This window comes from Poeciliopsis prolifica, unplaced genomic scaffold (genome assembly GCF_027474105.1).
Source record: "Poeciliopsis prolifica strain line A6 unplaced genomic scaffold, Auburn_PproV2 SCAFFOLD020, whole genome shotgun sequence".
NCBI classification, from domain to species: domain Eukaryota; kingdom Metazoa; phylum Chordata; class Actinopteri; order Cyprinodontiformes; family Poeciliidae; genus Poeciliopsis; species Poeciliopsis prolifica.
Window position 1 is genome coordinate 8204767 of NW_026562395.1, and position 13216 is coordinate 8217982.

Here is a 13216-nt window from a genome sequence, read left to right on the forward strand (position 1 = left end):
ATTTAGTAAACAACATTTAACTGGAGGATATTTGAATGATCCCAAAATAAAACAAATTCAAAACCAGAAATAAAATGGATTATTGATGTCTCTGTATACAAAACTACCATTCAAAAATATTAATAATCAGAATGGACATTTCTGAGCTCTTTCTAATTTATTATGCAATTCATTCATTGCTCAATTAATTTATTGCTTATTGTGGCTGTTTATTTCAAGGTGTGGTATTGAAATATTGATAATCTGTTATCAGCAATAACAGTAACATTAATATTGGACATTAATATTGGTCCTTATTTTCATATGGGCGCCTCCCCACTGTCACCAGGACCACTCAGAGAAAATGATGAAAACAACATAATATCTCTATGTTTTTGCAAAAATAATGCAAATATTTTAATTTTAAAAATTGTAAATCGACTTTGGAAGTAAAATCAGAATCATGCATGCACGGTAAACCAACTGCAATGCACAGATGTTCACTTCAGCTTTCAGACTGCAGGTGAAAGCTCAAGTCTCTTGGGCTTAAGTCTGAATCAAAGTCAAAGTCTGGGCCAAGTTTGAGTCGCTGCCACGACACAGACACAGCATATAAGTAGGGACTGGAGGTAAATGTTACATTAGTAACTAATTAATCGAATAATTTCATAAAAAATTTACACATTCTGCAGATTTTTCATTGACCTTAAGAAAAATGGAAAAATGTTTCCAGGAAACATTTTTCCAGGGTCATTGGCTGATTTTTAAACCTTTTCCAAGGAAGATAAGATCAGTTTTACATGCAAGTATCAGACTGTGTCCAGAACGAAGGAAACTGGGGCCAATTTATGGGGGCACTCCTACAAATTATACTGGTATTACTCTGTAAAGAGTATCAAAAACATAATATTCTACTCAGAAAACAATAAAAAAAATATGAATAAATTTAGTGGGTGATTATTCTGTATTTTCACATTGGTCCATGAATCATATGTTAAATAATCAGACGTTACTGGATTATGTTAAAAATCTTGTTCTTGCAAATATACCAGCGGAAATATGTATTCCACAATTATAACAGAACAACAGGGAGACACCGCACATAACAGAATGTTTTTTCTTTTTGTTTTTACTGTTAAAACACAAGAAAGGTTTTACTAGCCACTTTTGGTTTATTGGCCACTAACTTTATGTCCCAAGCTGCAACCTCTCCAGAAGAAAACAAATGAAAGCAGATTATAGGCGCTCAGAGGCTGTTTCATGTGCAGCCCTGTGTGGAAAAAGCTAGAGGGAGGAGAATCTCCAACAGACTAACAACACCGTTCATTAAAACTAAATTCTGACAGCAGACTCTACTGGAACGTATCAGTGAGTGAATGGAGAGAGAGACGAGTGACAGCAGCACGCCTGCTGATCAACATCACAAGTGCTGCTTTTCAATTCACTTTAGTGAAAAACAAAGGGGAAGCCGTCTGTCAGGAAGACGTCCTCTGATTACGGAGAGTCTCCTGAGGTGGCTGCCGCGCTGAAGGCTCGCTGCAGGAAACAGAGCCAATAAAGAGTCGCTGCAGTTTCCCCGACATTCAGGGCAGAGGAACCACAGCGGGAGCTTTCAGGGTCGCAGGTTCTATTTCATCAGTCAGTAGAGACAGACAGTGATGGACAGAACCAGGAGCCTCCTCTGGCTCTCCATTCTATTGACTGTGACAACAGAATGGTTTAGGACTGTGCTGAGGATCTTCTATTTTTTATTAACCCAATAATAATTGATTAACAACAAGATATTATTTTTGCAGAGTTTGGAACAGATGAAGCTAAATCTGCCTCTTGAGTAGTTCTGGGTAGAACAAATTTACAGTTAAAAATATAACTGTCTGCAAATTTTTATCTCAAATATAAAGTGGATGTATTTTATTGGACAGTTTTGTCTTAGTGTTTTGTTCTTTCAGCAAATGGCCTATTTTATAGTCTGTACTCCCAGATTCTCCTCATTTAGTGATGGTTAATTGAATACTAAATTAGTTAACAGTTCAATAATCATTTCATCACAATTAACGCAAATAATCGTTTCATCCCTACAACAAACATAACTTCTCATAGTCTTCCTTTAATGTCTTTCTGCTGAGTTCCTTGTGTTGGTCTATTAAATAAAACATGAAGTTATTAGAAAGCTTTTCTAAGGCACTAAAATGTCAATAATCATTTACTTTGTGTGTGGGACTCATCTATAATAGAGCTGATGTTTGATTAAAAAAAAGACGAGAAGAAATGGGGTTATAATTCAGGTTGTGAGTGATGCGTCTTCCTGTGTGCAAATGTAAAAAAAAAAAAAAAAATAACTAAAAAAGGTGCAACTCTGTGCTCTACAATCTGACAAGTGTGTCAGGTTGTCATCATGGCCTGCAGGATGTGGTTAGAAGATTCAGATGCTTAGTTTCCATTCAGCTCAGAGAGCCTGGCTGCTGAACTGAACCGGGTTTCAGCGGTTCTCATCATAAAAGGTCTTACTCCAAAACCAGATTCAGCTTCACCTGCTTCAAATTATGTAAAATAAAAAAACTCATATTAAGCTTCTTCTATTCCTGTCTATGAATGGACTGAGTAGGCCTCTGGACCGACCTCTGGACCGACCTCTGGACCGACCTCTGGACTGACCAGGGTTCAGTTCCATTTCAGGTCACTTATTAATATTAGGATTCACAATTTACAACAAATAATATGTCAGAGTATTCTGACATGTTATGTTTTATTTTGGATGTTTTAAATATCTTCCAGTGCAGATACACTCCAGTGGGTTGGACTTTTTACTCAGTGTTCTTTACATAATTAAGGTTTATTAGACTCTGACAGTGTGAACTTACATTATTATGCCATCGTCATTATATCACTTCAAAATGATGTCGTTTATCGTAATGATTACTGGGACAATTTATCGTCCAGCAGAAGGTGTCATAGTGACAGGCCGACTCAGTCGTCATGTTGCTCTGCACAGCAACGGCCAACGAAAAGCTCTGTGTGACTGAAGCCTTGATGTCTGCAGTCACAGGTTGAACACCTGAGAGAAAGCAGAAGCAGAGGTCAAAGTGCCGGTTTAAAGAGCAGGAAGCAGGGCTACCTGTGACTGGCAGCAGGTGAGACGCTCATCACTGACCTAATGCACTGATCTGTCTCTCCCAACCCGTTGCTAGGTTACCACGTTCCCGAGCAGCCAGAGTGGAGGGTGGAGGTGCAATGCAGTGTGTGGGTTGAATTAAGGGCCAATAGAGCTTCAAACACAAGACATACAAGAAATAAATGACATGTTGGAGCCGGAGAGTCCAGGGTCATGATGCTGAGAATCAGGAAAGATGCAGCTACTTTTCCCAGTTTCCTGCAGCTCCAGGAAATACTCTGATCCAGTAGAGTATTACTGACATTACCGTTTGTATTTTTACATGAAAGGCCGGTGAAGGCACCAGCATACAGCATGAACAAGCTGGTCAAAACCCAAAAGTCCATCAGCTCTGCACAAAAGAAAATGTTTTTTTTTCTTTTTTTTTCCGTGCAACAAGTTAATTACTTCATCAGGTAACACTTTATTTAATGGAGTGTGCATAAAGACTGACATGACTGTGATAAACATGACATAACAGGTGTCATGAACATAAAGGAGTCTTTATGATTGTTTATGGCTGTTGTCATTAAGTGTCACTTGGAAAATAATGACTTTTAAAAGAGCCGGTCCAATGCACAAGCAGATAAGGCGGCTGCTGAGGGCCCCGGGGTGCCGAGCTCCCAAAATTCAGAAAATCTGCACCAACAAATGTATCATATATAATACATGCATATAGGATACAATGTAAACAGCACTGACAGAGATTATCAGACAGTGTTGATTTCATCAATGCCCCAAAACCAAAAATTTCCACTGAGAGAAAGCATGCGACGACAGTGGAGAGAAACAACTTCCCTTTACCAGCGTCATATGGCTGGAACTGCAGAGGACAGAAGAGGTTCAGAGGTCGTTTGAACTAGTCGCCCTCTCATTTCTTCTGTTGTTGCCGTGGTGACTGCCTGTAGGTGGAGTCTCTGGAAAGATGGCGGTGGTCACTGTAAAGTGGTGTGATGCTTGGACAGGCCTGAACATGGCTGCATATTTGCAGTAAGAGGATAATTAACCACATGCGTGTTGAACTTGCATCCATCGTCATTTTTATCGTTTCCCACATATTAAATAACAAAAAACAAACGAGTCTGAAAATGAACACTTTTGTGATTATAACAGGAGTTATAACCTCCATCCAGAAAGCATTAGGTGAGGTAAGGCAACATAAAAGTTTTCTATGCAACTTTTTCCACAACTCTTGGTCAGATTAAAACATGTCTGGAAACTATATATATATATATATATATATATATATATATATATATATATATATATATATATATATATAAGTAGCCGCTAAACTTTAAGACAATGTTTGCAGCCGCTGCCAACATGGGAGACGTTTAGGTTTTTGGAGACATTGTCTCCATTGTCTGGAGACAATGGAAAAAAAAAAAAAAAAAAAAAAAAAAAAAAAAAATATATATATATATATATATATATATATATATATATATATATATATATATTTTTTTTTTCCATTGTCTCCAGAAAACCTAAACGTCTCCCATGTTGGCAGCGGCTGCAAACACTTAAGTTTAGCTTTACAAGGACGGAGAAAAGGAATCAGCTCCAGTCAGTAATGAAAGCTTGAGGAAGAAAGAGCTCAAATAACATGGCAACATCTTTACTGCCTGGCATCAGCATGAGGCAGTAAGAGCTCTCTGGTCTGTATATGAACATGCAGACTTTTTATGGACTGTTTACAATAAAATCAAGCTCATTTGAAAGAACTGCAATTTTCTGAATCTATTATGTTTATAAATAACAGCATACTGTGACAGCCTGTCACTTCGTTTGTTTATATGCTTAGGTAAGTTTTGTTTCTGTTGAAGAGCAGAATTTAGACCCAAAATAGAATCAAACCAGAGGCTAAACTCCCCCATGTGTCCTGAAAACAGCCTCCAGGGAGCAAAAAAAGTACTAAAACTGTGCTCTGAGTTTCGGTCAGCACCCCCACTGGGATGACGCGTTGCACCTTCGGCATGGTTTGACAGATTGTTTCCTGTGCTCAGGTGGGGGCGATATGAGGAAACCTCAGACTGTATCATTATGACTATATTTATATATACATATAAAAAGCAGAGCCTCTAATTATAGCAGTCGTGGGCCTGAGAGATGGGGCCGTATCTACTTTGTCTCTTGCTGTTTACTCTTTTGTTTTCACCAAGGCTACAGAAACAGCATGGCGGGCCTCTAAAGTCAGTCAATAAATTACTGTGAACTGGAGCAGCATGACGATGGCCAGTCAACTTCCAGGACTGCATGCTGATGGCATTTATTGGATTCTGTCACAAAACCAAATAAAAAGCAAAATGCGTATGATTTTTTTTAACTCATAATTTTTATTTTGTTAACAAAAAAAAGAATATTTTCAAAAAAAAAAAATAAGAGACCACTTAAAATTACCAATTTTTTCTGATTTTACTCTGTATAGTTATATGACTGAGTAAAATTAACATTATTCTTTTAATTCTATAAACTACCAACAACATGTTGTTAATGTCTCAGAAATTCCAAGAAAAAATGTTATATTTATTTTCTTTTTACAGAAAACGTGAAACGGTCAAAATAACAAAAAAGCTGCAGTGCTTTCGGACCTCAAACAATGCAAATAAAACAACAAAACTAATGTTTGAACTCAGGAAGAGTTCAGAAGTCAATATTTGGTAGAAGAACCAGTGGGGCTCAGTGCAGTGTACAGATCTTATTACAATATGAAGGTTGAATGTAAAAACTGGTTTGACAGAAACGAAAAAAATTTAAAAGAAAATTCGATTTCTAGATCAAGCTTACTACGAAGGTGAACCAAAAGCTGCCAAATCCCTACAAAATCAAATTGATAGAATTTGTTGTTTTCCAATCAGTAAAGACAATTTAATAAGAACAAGCAGCTGCATAAACAGACGACAAACAGTTGCAGCGAGGGTTGCAATGATAGAAAGATAAGTTTGTGGTAATCGGGTCATGTTGCCTTCCTTCTGCAAGCGTCATATAAATGCTGCGTATGAGGCTGAACACAACACAAAACACAAATCACTACTACAGTTTTTGCAAGATTTTTAAGGATGTTATTTCAACACTTTTGAAGTTGAGAAAATGGAATCACCTAACAGGACTGCAACTAATGTTTATTTTAGTTATTGATCATTCGGGTAATTAATTGTTTTTTATTTAACCACTCAAGTCTTTTTTGTGCAACATTAAAACTACATTAACAACCTACAAATAAATAATTCAGTTCCTATTTCAAATAATAAAAGGAACATTTTATGACGTAAAATGCAGTAACACAGATTAGTCACTGAGTTTCTCATCTAAATTCAGTGCAGTCAACTTATTACACACTTCTGCTTCCAAAGTTCACTTTGATCACTAGACAGGCTTCAAAACATGTTGAAAGCAGCTTTATATGAAGCATATGTATAAACCAACACTAAAGAATTCAAGAACAACACAGCCCATGAAGCGAACAATAATATCACATATGATATTATTGGTCTGGTATCGACAACAGCCAATATCAGATGTAAACTTTTATATCGGACATCGGCCACTTCATCAAATAACTCACAGATATAATAGATGTTGTTTTACATGACAAACCAGTAACAATGAAGTCCGCAGCACTGAACGTCAAATATGTGTTGTTATTGTCTTAGAAAGAGTAGACGTCATAAATAAATTTGACATTAAACATAATGCAAGTTGAAAGTGTTACATCATTTTCAGCTTCCTTTTTAGCATTTAAATTTGGTAGCAGGATAAATTGACAAAGATAATGTTGTATTTTAATTCCACAGTTGAAAGGGCCACAAAGTTTCAGTAGTTAGGGGCAGGAAAAAAAATTATGGTATCGGTATCAGTTACCAACCAAAAATCTAACGTTGTGAACTCCTAAAGCTCACTAGCTTCACTAGTCCATACAGGGTTCAAAGTTTAACAGCATGAGTGAGCAAATGAAAGTAAGCCGAATAGATTTTGAAACCGTTAGATGTTAAAGGAAAGTCAGCGCAGTGAGAAGTGTTGCTGTGTTTGTGTATTCTCTGGCTGAAGAGCGGCAGTCGTGTGTGGGGCAGACAACCGATGGCGGACTGGACGTCCTCGCTGAGAGTCAGACGTGGTTTCTGTGCTGCGGTCAAGTTCATCTCTTTGTTTACCAGATTGAGTCAACACCAGGAAGCTCAGCAGTTTGGAGTTTTATTTATAGGCCACAGCAATGAAACGGCACACGTTTCTGATTTCTATTTTGGAAAAAAAAATGTTGAAAACTATAGCTTTGCAGCAGAAAATGGTTGTGGTGTTTTTTTTTTTTGCCTCATTTCTAACTGGCTCCTAAGATTCATTTTCAGGAGCCAGTCAGTTGTGATCCATCTCACCACATTGGTGTGACTCTCGATTTTTTTTTTCTGCTTCTGCAGCATTCTTAAAATAAACAAGGAATCCATTGTGTTATTTGTCCCTTCCATCCTAAGTCTTGCTGCCTTTGCTCTTTGGAAGCAACATGCACACAGAAATGTGAACCTTTTCTTTTCCACACTCATATAGAAATGTTACAGCCCAGCCAAAGTGTTGGTTTTTATCTCATCCTGAGTGGATGAATTGTACATAATCTGTAATTAAAGTTTGGTGAGAAATAGTTTCTGGGCTACATAGACCAAAATAATCCAAGTTAAGTTTGGGCCTGAATCTCAGGGGTGACCAAGATGGAGTCTGGGGTGGGATGCCCGTCTCACCCCCCCTACAGACTACACACTGCAGCGACCTAAAGCAGCATTAAATCCTGCTGGGATGTTCATTAAGCTGCTGCTTTAGCCCCTGGGGACTGGCGGTGGCATATGGCTGCAGCCCCACCCCAATTAGAATTAAAGCCACAGTACCACTAAACCTCCAACATGTGGGGGGCTGATGGTGGCTGTGGCTGATTACTGACGGGCCAAAGTGCTCTCCTGTTGGTGCTTAACCGTGGTGAACCACTCTGCAGTCCTGTGTGGTGTGACTGGTAAATAAACCTTAATGACAAAGCAGAGCGTGAACAGGGGCAGCTTGGACCAAAGCGTCTGTTGCATTCAGAAAGATGAACCTCAGTCACTGCATCTGCTCAGATGACCTTACTGTGACCCTGAAAGTGTAAGAGCTCTCCTTCAGCCAGGAGATCTTTCACTTCTTAAGGAAAGTTGGTTTTAAAATCGTGATGAAATGAATAACTGATGCAAAAATGAACCCATCAGAATCATCAGAGGAAGCAGCAGAGAAGTGACCAAACACACTGACTGAAAGGGTCATGTGAGTTTCTCCACAGCAGCAGAGGTCCGTGTGAAAAGTTGCAGGTCTTAACTAGGGATGAAACTAACAAGTATTTTAATAATTGATTACTCTGATAATTTTTCTTAAAAAAGACGTCTTTCTGCTGATTTTTCATGTAACCACTTAAGATTTGTTTTTATACTATATGACTAAAAAATCTCAGCTGTCTGCAGACAGTGTTTGTGCAGACGGTTTGAACACACACAATACGCCCGAGTATGTAAGAGTTGTAAAGGTGATCTGATGTAGTTCAGGTTTCCCACAAACTGTGAAGTAACCCTTTTATTTACTGGAGATTAGATTAGAAACGACAAATCATTAGCCACTGGTAGTTATCTGGTGTTGGTATTTTCATCCTGCTCATAAATCATTTGAATCTTATCTGTCAGCATTTGTCTCTTCTCTAAAAATAGACAAGATCAATGATAAAAATCAAACCCATTATCTCATCAGAAAAACTGAGGGGTGATGATGAGGACCAGGAGCTTCTCTGTATGTTGAAGTAGTTGTCCACAACGTCATTGATGTGAAAGATCAGAAACTCTAAGCAGCAGCAAGCCGACAACAGAACTGCTGAAACATCTCAGAGTGAGTTGCCACCCAAACAGCAGCAAGATCCCTGCTGATCTCTGCAGAAGTTAGCATGGAAGATAACAGCAGCGATGCAAAGAGCACAAGGAGCGCCTCCGTTTTACAAGGAAGCGCCTGCCGTCTCCTGTCTGTGTTAAAGAGAGGGTAACACAGGAAGAGGTTAGTGTGCTGCACCATCTGCACAATCACACACCAACATGAGCCTCACACCGCCACTTACAGCCTGGATGCTACTCAGAAACACAGGCACAGTTCTGCAGCAGCCGGCTGTTTGTGAGCTGTAGCTGAACTCTAAACACTCTCAGTCAAACAGCACTTAAATCAGCACCAGCAGATGACACACTCCACAAACATCCAACCTCGGCCAGCTGAGTGCTGTGCTTTCTGCAGGACAACCTTCCTGCGTTTCGGGCGACGCTGGGGATTCAAAGACACACCGCTGACCTGGTGTCAGGTGTAAAAAAACAGATCGAATCCTTCTCTGTGGACATGCAAGTTGAACTCAGGGGGAACCTTTCCTCTGCTGTGCTTGACAGAAACATATGGGCTGTTGCTCCAAACAAATCTGCTGCAACTGAGTGAAGATCATAGACTGTTTGTATCTGCGTACAGCTGGACAGATGAGCGAGTTTTATCCTCAGGAACCTGAAGGTGCCAGGAGGCTGCACCAGCCCTGTAGAGCTTCACAAAGCTCCCCCTGTTATCTTGCCTGATTCCTTTTGATTTTTCCATGATGTCAAAAAAGGTGTAGCCTTAAAATACATCAAGCAGTGTGCCTCCACTGGCCTGAAAAGCTGGAAATGAGCTCACAGACTGATGACATCATCACCTGGCCTCTCCAGAGACAGTGCTGTCCAAACCTTTAGCAGCTCGTTAAAGGAACACTATCGCACAAAAATACTTTCATGTTTTTACTTGCCCACAACAAAATAAACACAATAATTTAATGAAAGCTGATTATTAATAGAAAGTAGAGAATAACTTATTGCAGGTTCCACAAAAAAAAATAAATAAATAAATAAATAAAACAAAGGTGGACAGTTTCTTAATTTCTTAGATACAACATCTTGTAATGTTTAGTTTATTCCCCAACTTGCTGTTTTTGTTTTTTGGACTATTTTCCCTTCAGATTCTGTTTATGGTGGTGGCAGAATTATTTTTTCTTCCTTCCTGCTCCTTCATCCAGCTTTCATATTAAAAGCCTTCCCACTTCACAGATATCTGATATAACTCCACCATAAACTTTACAAACATACATTTCAAAGCACAGGTGAAAATGACTGAGAGCTTGTTCTGTCTCCATCACTCCTTTGATCATCATAGTTCTTGGTGACTTTGTTCATTGCCAGCATGCAGTGACAGCCACAAAATGAGTCTGGAGAAACAGGAAGGTGTCAGAAGAAGATCATTTCAGTTCATGTTGTGGTGGGAGAGAGACGGTAGCACATGAAGAAGCCATACTCTGTAACCGTATAATGTTGCAACGCTTAACAAGCTTCATTAGTGCTGCTCTTTCTGCATCTCGGTACCATGAGGCAAACTGGGTTACAACAACAGCGACACATAGGCCTGGAGCTGCTAACATCCAGCTAGCGCTGAGCCAGTGTGTGCTGGTAGAATCACCAGGCCCGGGATGAAACCAGGATAATTACCTCTGCTGTCTGCTGATTTTCTCCTGTGCACAGCGGAAACTCTCAGAGACACCAAGAAGCATCTGAGTCGTACAAGATGATAGGAATCTTTGACTCATTTGCTGCTTCTCACCAGCTTTGCTACAATGCAGCCCACACACACACTCAGGCCCGGGTTCCCACAGAAGGGCTGCATTTGATGTGCTAACGCTGCAAAGCCCTGCTAGGCTTCTTCTGTCACACGTCTTTCCTTTCACTGTGGCACAGCAAAGGCTGGCGCTGTGAAAAAGGCTGAATCACACTCAGAACGGTGACCGGCCCACACTGCACCGCCGCTCACCGACACATGCATGAACACGCGCGTACACACGCACACACACAGGAAACACGCCGCATCACGAATACACCTTCTGAGAGTGGAAGACGCAGCTGGAACCCCTCCATCAAGTTACTCACACTCAGTTCTAATTCCCATCACCACGATTAATTGTCCCTGGAATAATAATGTTATTGCTTTCAGACCATGGTCAATATTAGTAAATTAATTAATGATAACCATATTATTATCACTAACTAAAAAAAAATCTCTGGAGTTTTTTGACTGATTTAGGATCATGTTGATGAGATGAATCCAAAAATCACATTGGTTTTTCTTTTTGAATTATTGAACAACATGAGCATCAAAATGCAGGACTTGTTCTCACATCTGGAGAATCTGGGATCAATGAAGAGCAGGAGGAGAGATACTATTAAGACAGAAAAGAAATGGAGAATTTTACACAATGCAGACAAAATGTTCAATTTACATGTTCTTATCAGTGTTATTCAATTTACAGAAATCCAAGTTTGTAACATTTAATTAATACATTCTGTTAGAAAACATTTTTTTCTTCCTAAAACCTTTTTTTGGATAATAAATATTGATGGAAATAAACTGATAACGTCACAAAAATCTAATCAATTTAATCAAAAGATCAGATCTTCTGACAAAAAAAAACCTGATTGAGAAAAATGGATCATTTTTGGATTCAGTGGTGCAAAATAATCCTAATTCAGTTGAAAAAACAAAGACAGCTTCCAAAAAATATTTTTGAAGCCCAGTGTTATTGGTCTTTGGGAGTTTGTTCTCTTAAAGACCAATACATTTTTGTAAAGAATAGTTAATCAGAAGTGAGATTTTAAATATCCAAAATAAAACACAACCAAAAACAAAAAATAAAATGTAAAAAAAAAAAACTACAAAAAACAACTTACAACCAAAGTTATAATAAAATGGATCATAATGTCCAAATCAGAGGGAGCTTGTAATGTCCACACAGATTTCCAGTAATTAAAGTCTGCACTTCGTGTTCCAAAAGAGCACAATCACAGAGCATTCACTCTGAGAACACACTAACCCGTTCCCTCGAAGAAATTTGGATAAGTTTCCTTTCTGCCTCCGTCTATTCCTCAGACTGGTTTTCATCTAGTGAAAAAGTCAGAGTGGAGGGGAGATGAGGATGAAATCCAGACAGCCTACAGCAGAGGAGGGATGGAGTGCGTTGTTCGCAGCTGACCTCACATCAGGTCTCTGGACACTGGGACAGGTTGACCTTACTGACCTTTACCAAAGGCAGCAAGAAAACATGGAGCTCCAAGTCACAAGTGAATACAATGCCTGAGCTTTTAGCTTATTGTATCTGCTGACCTGTGAGTGGAACTCCATGAAAGCTACTTCAGTAAGAGGATCGAACCTTTTGTGAAGCACAGCCTCCTCAAACACACTAACGTCCAACAGGTATGGAGGGAGCAGCAGGCCAACAATCTCTGACCAACATCCCTTTAAAAAAACAACACAGACTCTCTCCAGAAGGAGCGGCATGACCGTCTGATGCTGCTGTTCGCCTTGTCAGTCAGACCACATGGCAACAAACATGTCTGGCTTTCTGGATTGTGTGTGTGTTAAGAGTCATACCTCTGGTTTATCCGCCGTATCAGGATCTTTATTTCCTCCACATTGCTTTGTGCACCGCCAAAAAAAAAAAAAAAAAAGACACACAGGCCCTGCGAAGCACAAAAGAGATCAATTATTCATTTTTATATTTCAATAAAATATAAAAAATCATCTCGTGTGTGCCAGTAGCAGCTACTCGTCACTTCTTTGTGAAAACGGAACGTGCTACTGTCTTTTTGCCCCACAATGCTTTGGGAAGGCCAGGGCCTGCCGGAGCCGCTGCTCCAGCCTTGTATCTTGGATTACAGAGTTTCCAGGTTACACAGGAGAAGACAGACATAGAAGCCAAGTGAAGGCAGATTAGAGCAGCTGGGATGAACAATCCCATCCACAGGGGAGAATAAAAAAAATCCCACCAACATGGACACATGTCAGCACCAATGAGGCCGCCGGATTTCATCTGGTAAACGACAGGTAGCAGCAGAGCATGCACTGGTTGCCAGCATGTTAAAACCTCGTCCAATGTTTGAAAAGATCAGTGCAAAATGGTGCGCACCACAACAGCACTTTATTTATCACTGAAGAGGAGAGAGAAGAGAGCATTTTGAAAAACAATCTTAAAGTTTATGC

The 13216-nt window shown here is 39.5% G+C and overlaps 1 protein-coding gene across 4 annotated transcripts in view; it reads right to left on the reverse strand.

Annotated features, from left to right (window-relative positions):
• The window catches only part of fynb (FYN proto-oncogene, Src family tyrosine kinase b), a 65129-nt gene that overhangs the window by 35091 nt on the left and 16822 nt on the right, over nucleotides 1-13216 (reverse strand). For 3 of the 4 annotated variants that reach the window (XM_055044602.1, XM_055044607.1, XM_055044605.1), the window contains exon 2: nucleotides 12608-12696. The exons of the other annotated variant lie outside the window; for it this stretch is intronic. The gene's annotated coding sequence lies outside the window, so the exon portion shown is untranslated. The remainder of the gene's footprint in view (nucleotides 1-12607; nucleotides 12697-13216) is intronic. 4 annotated transcript variants of the gene reach the window in all.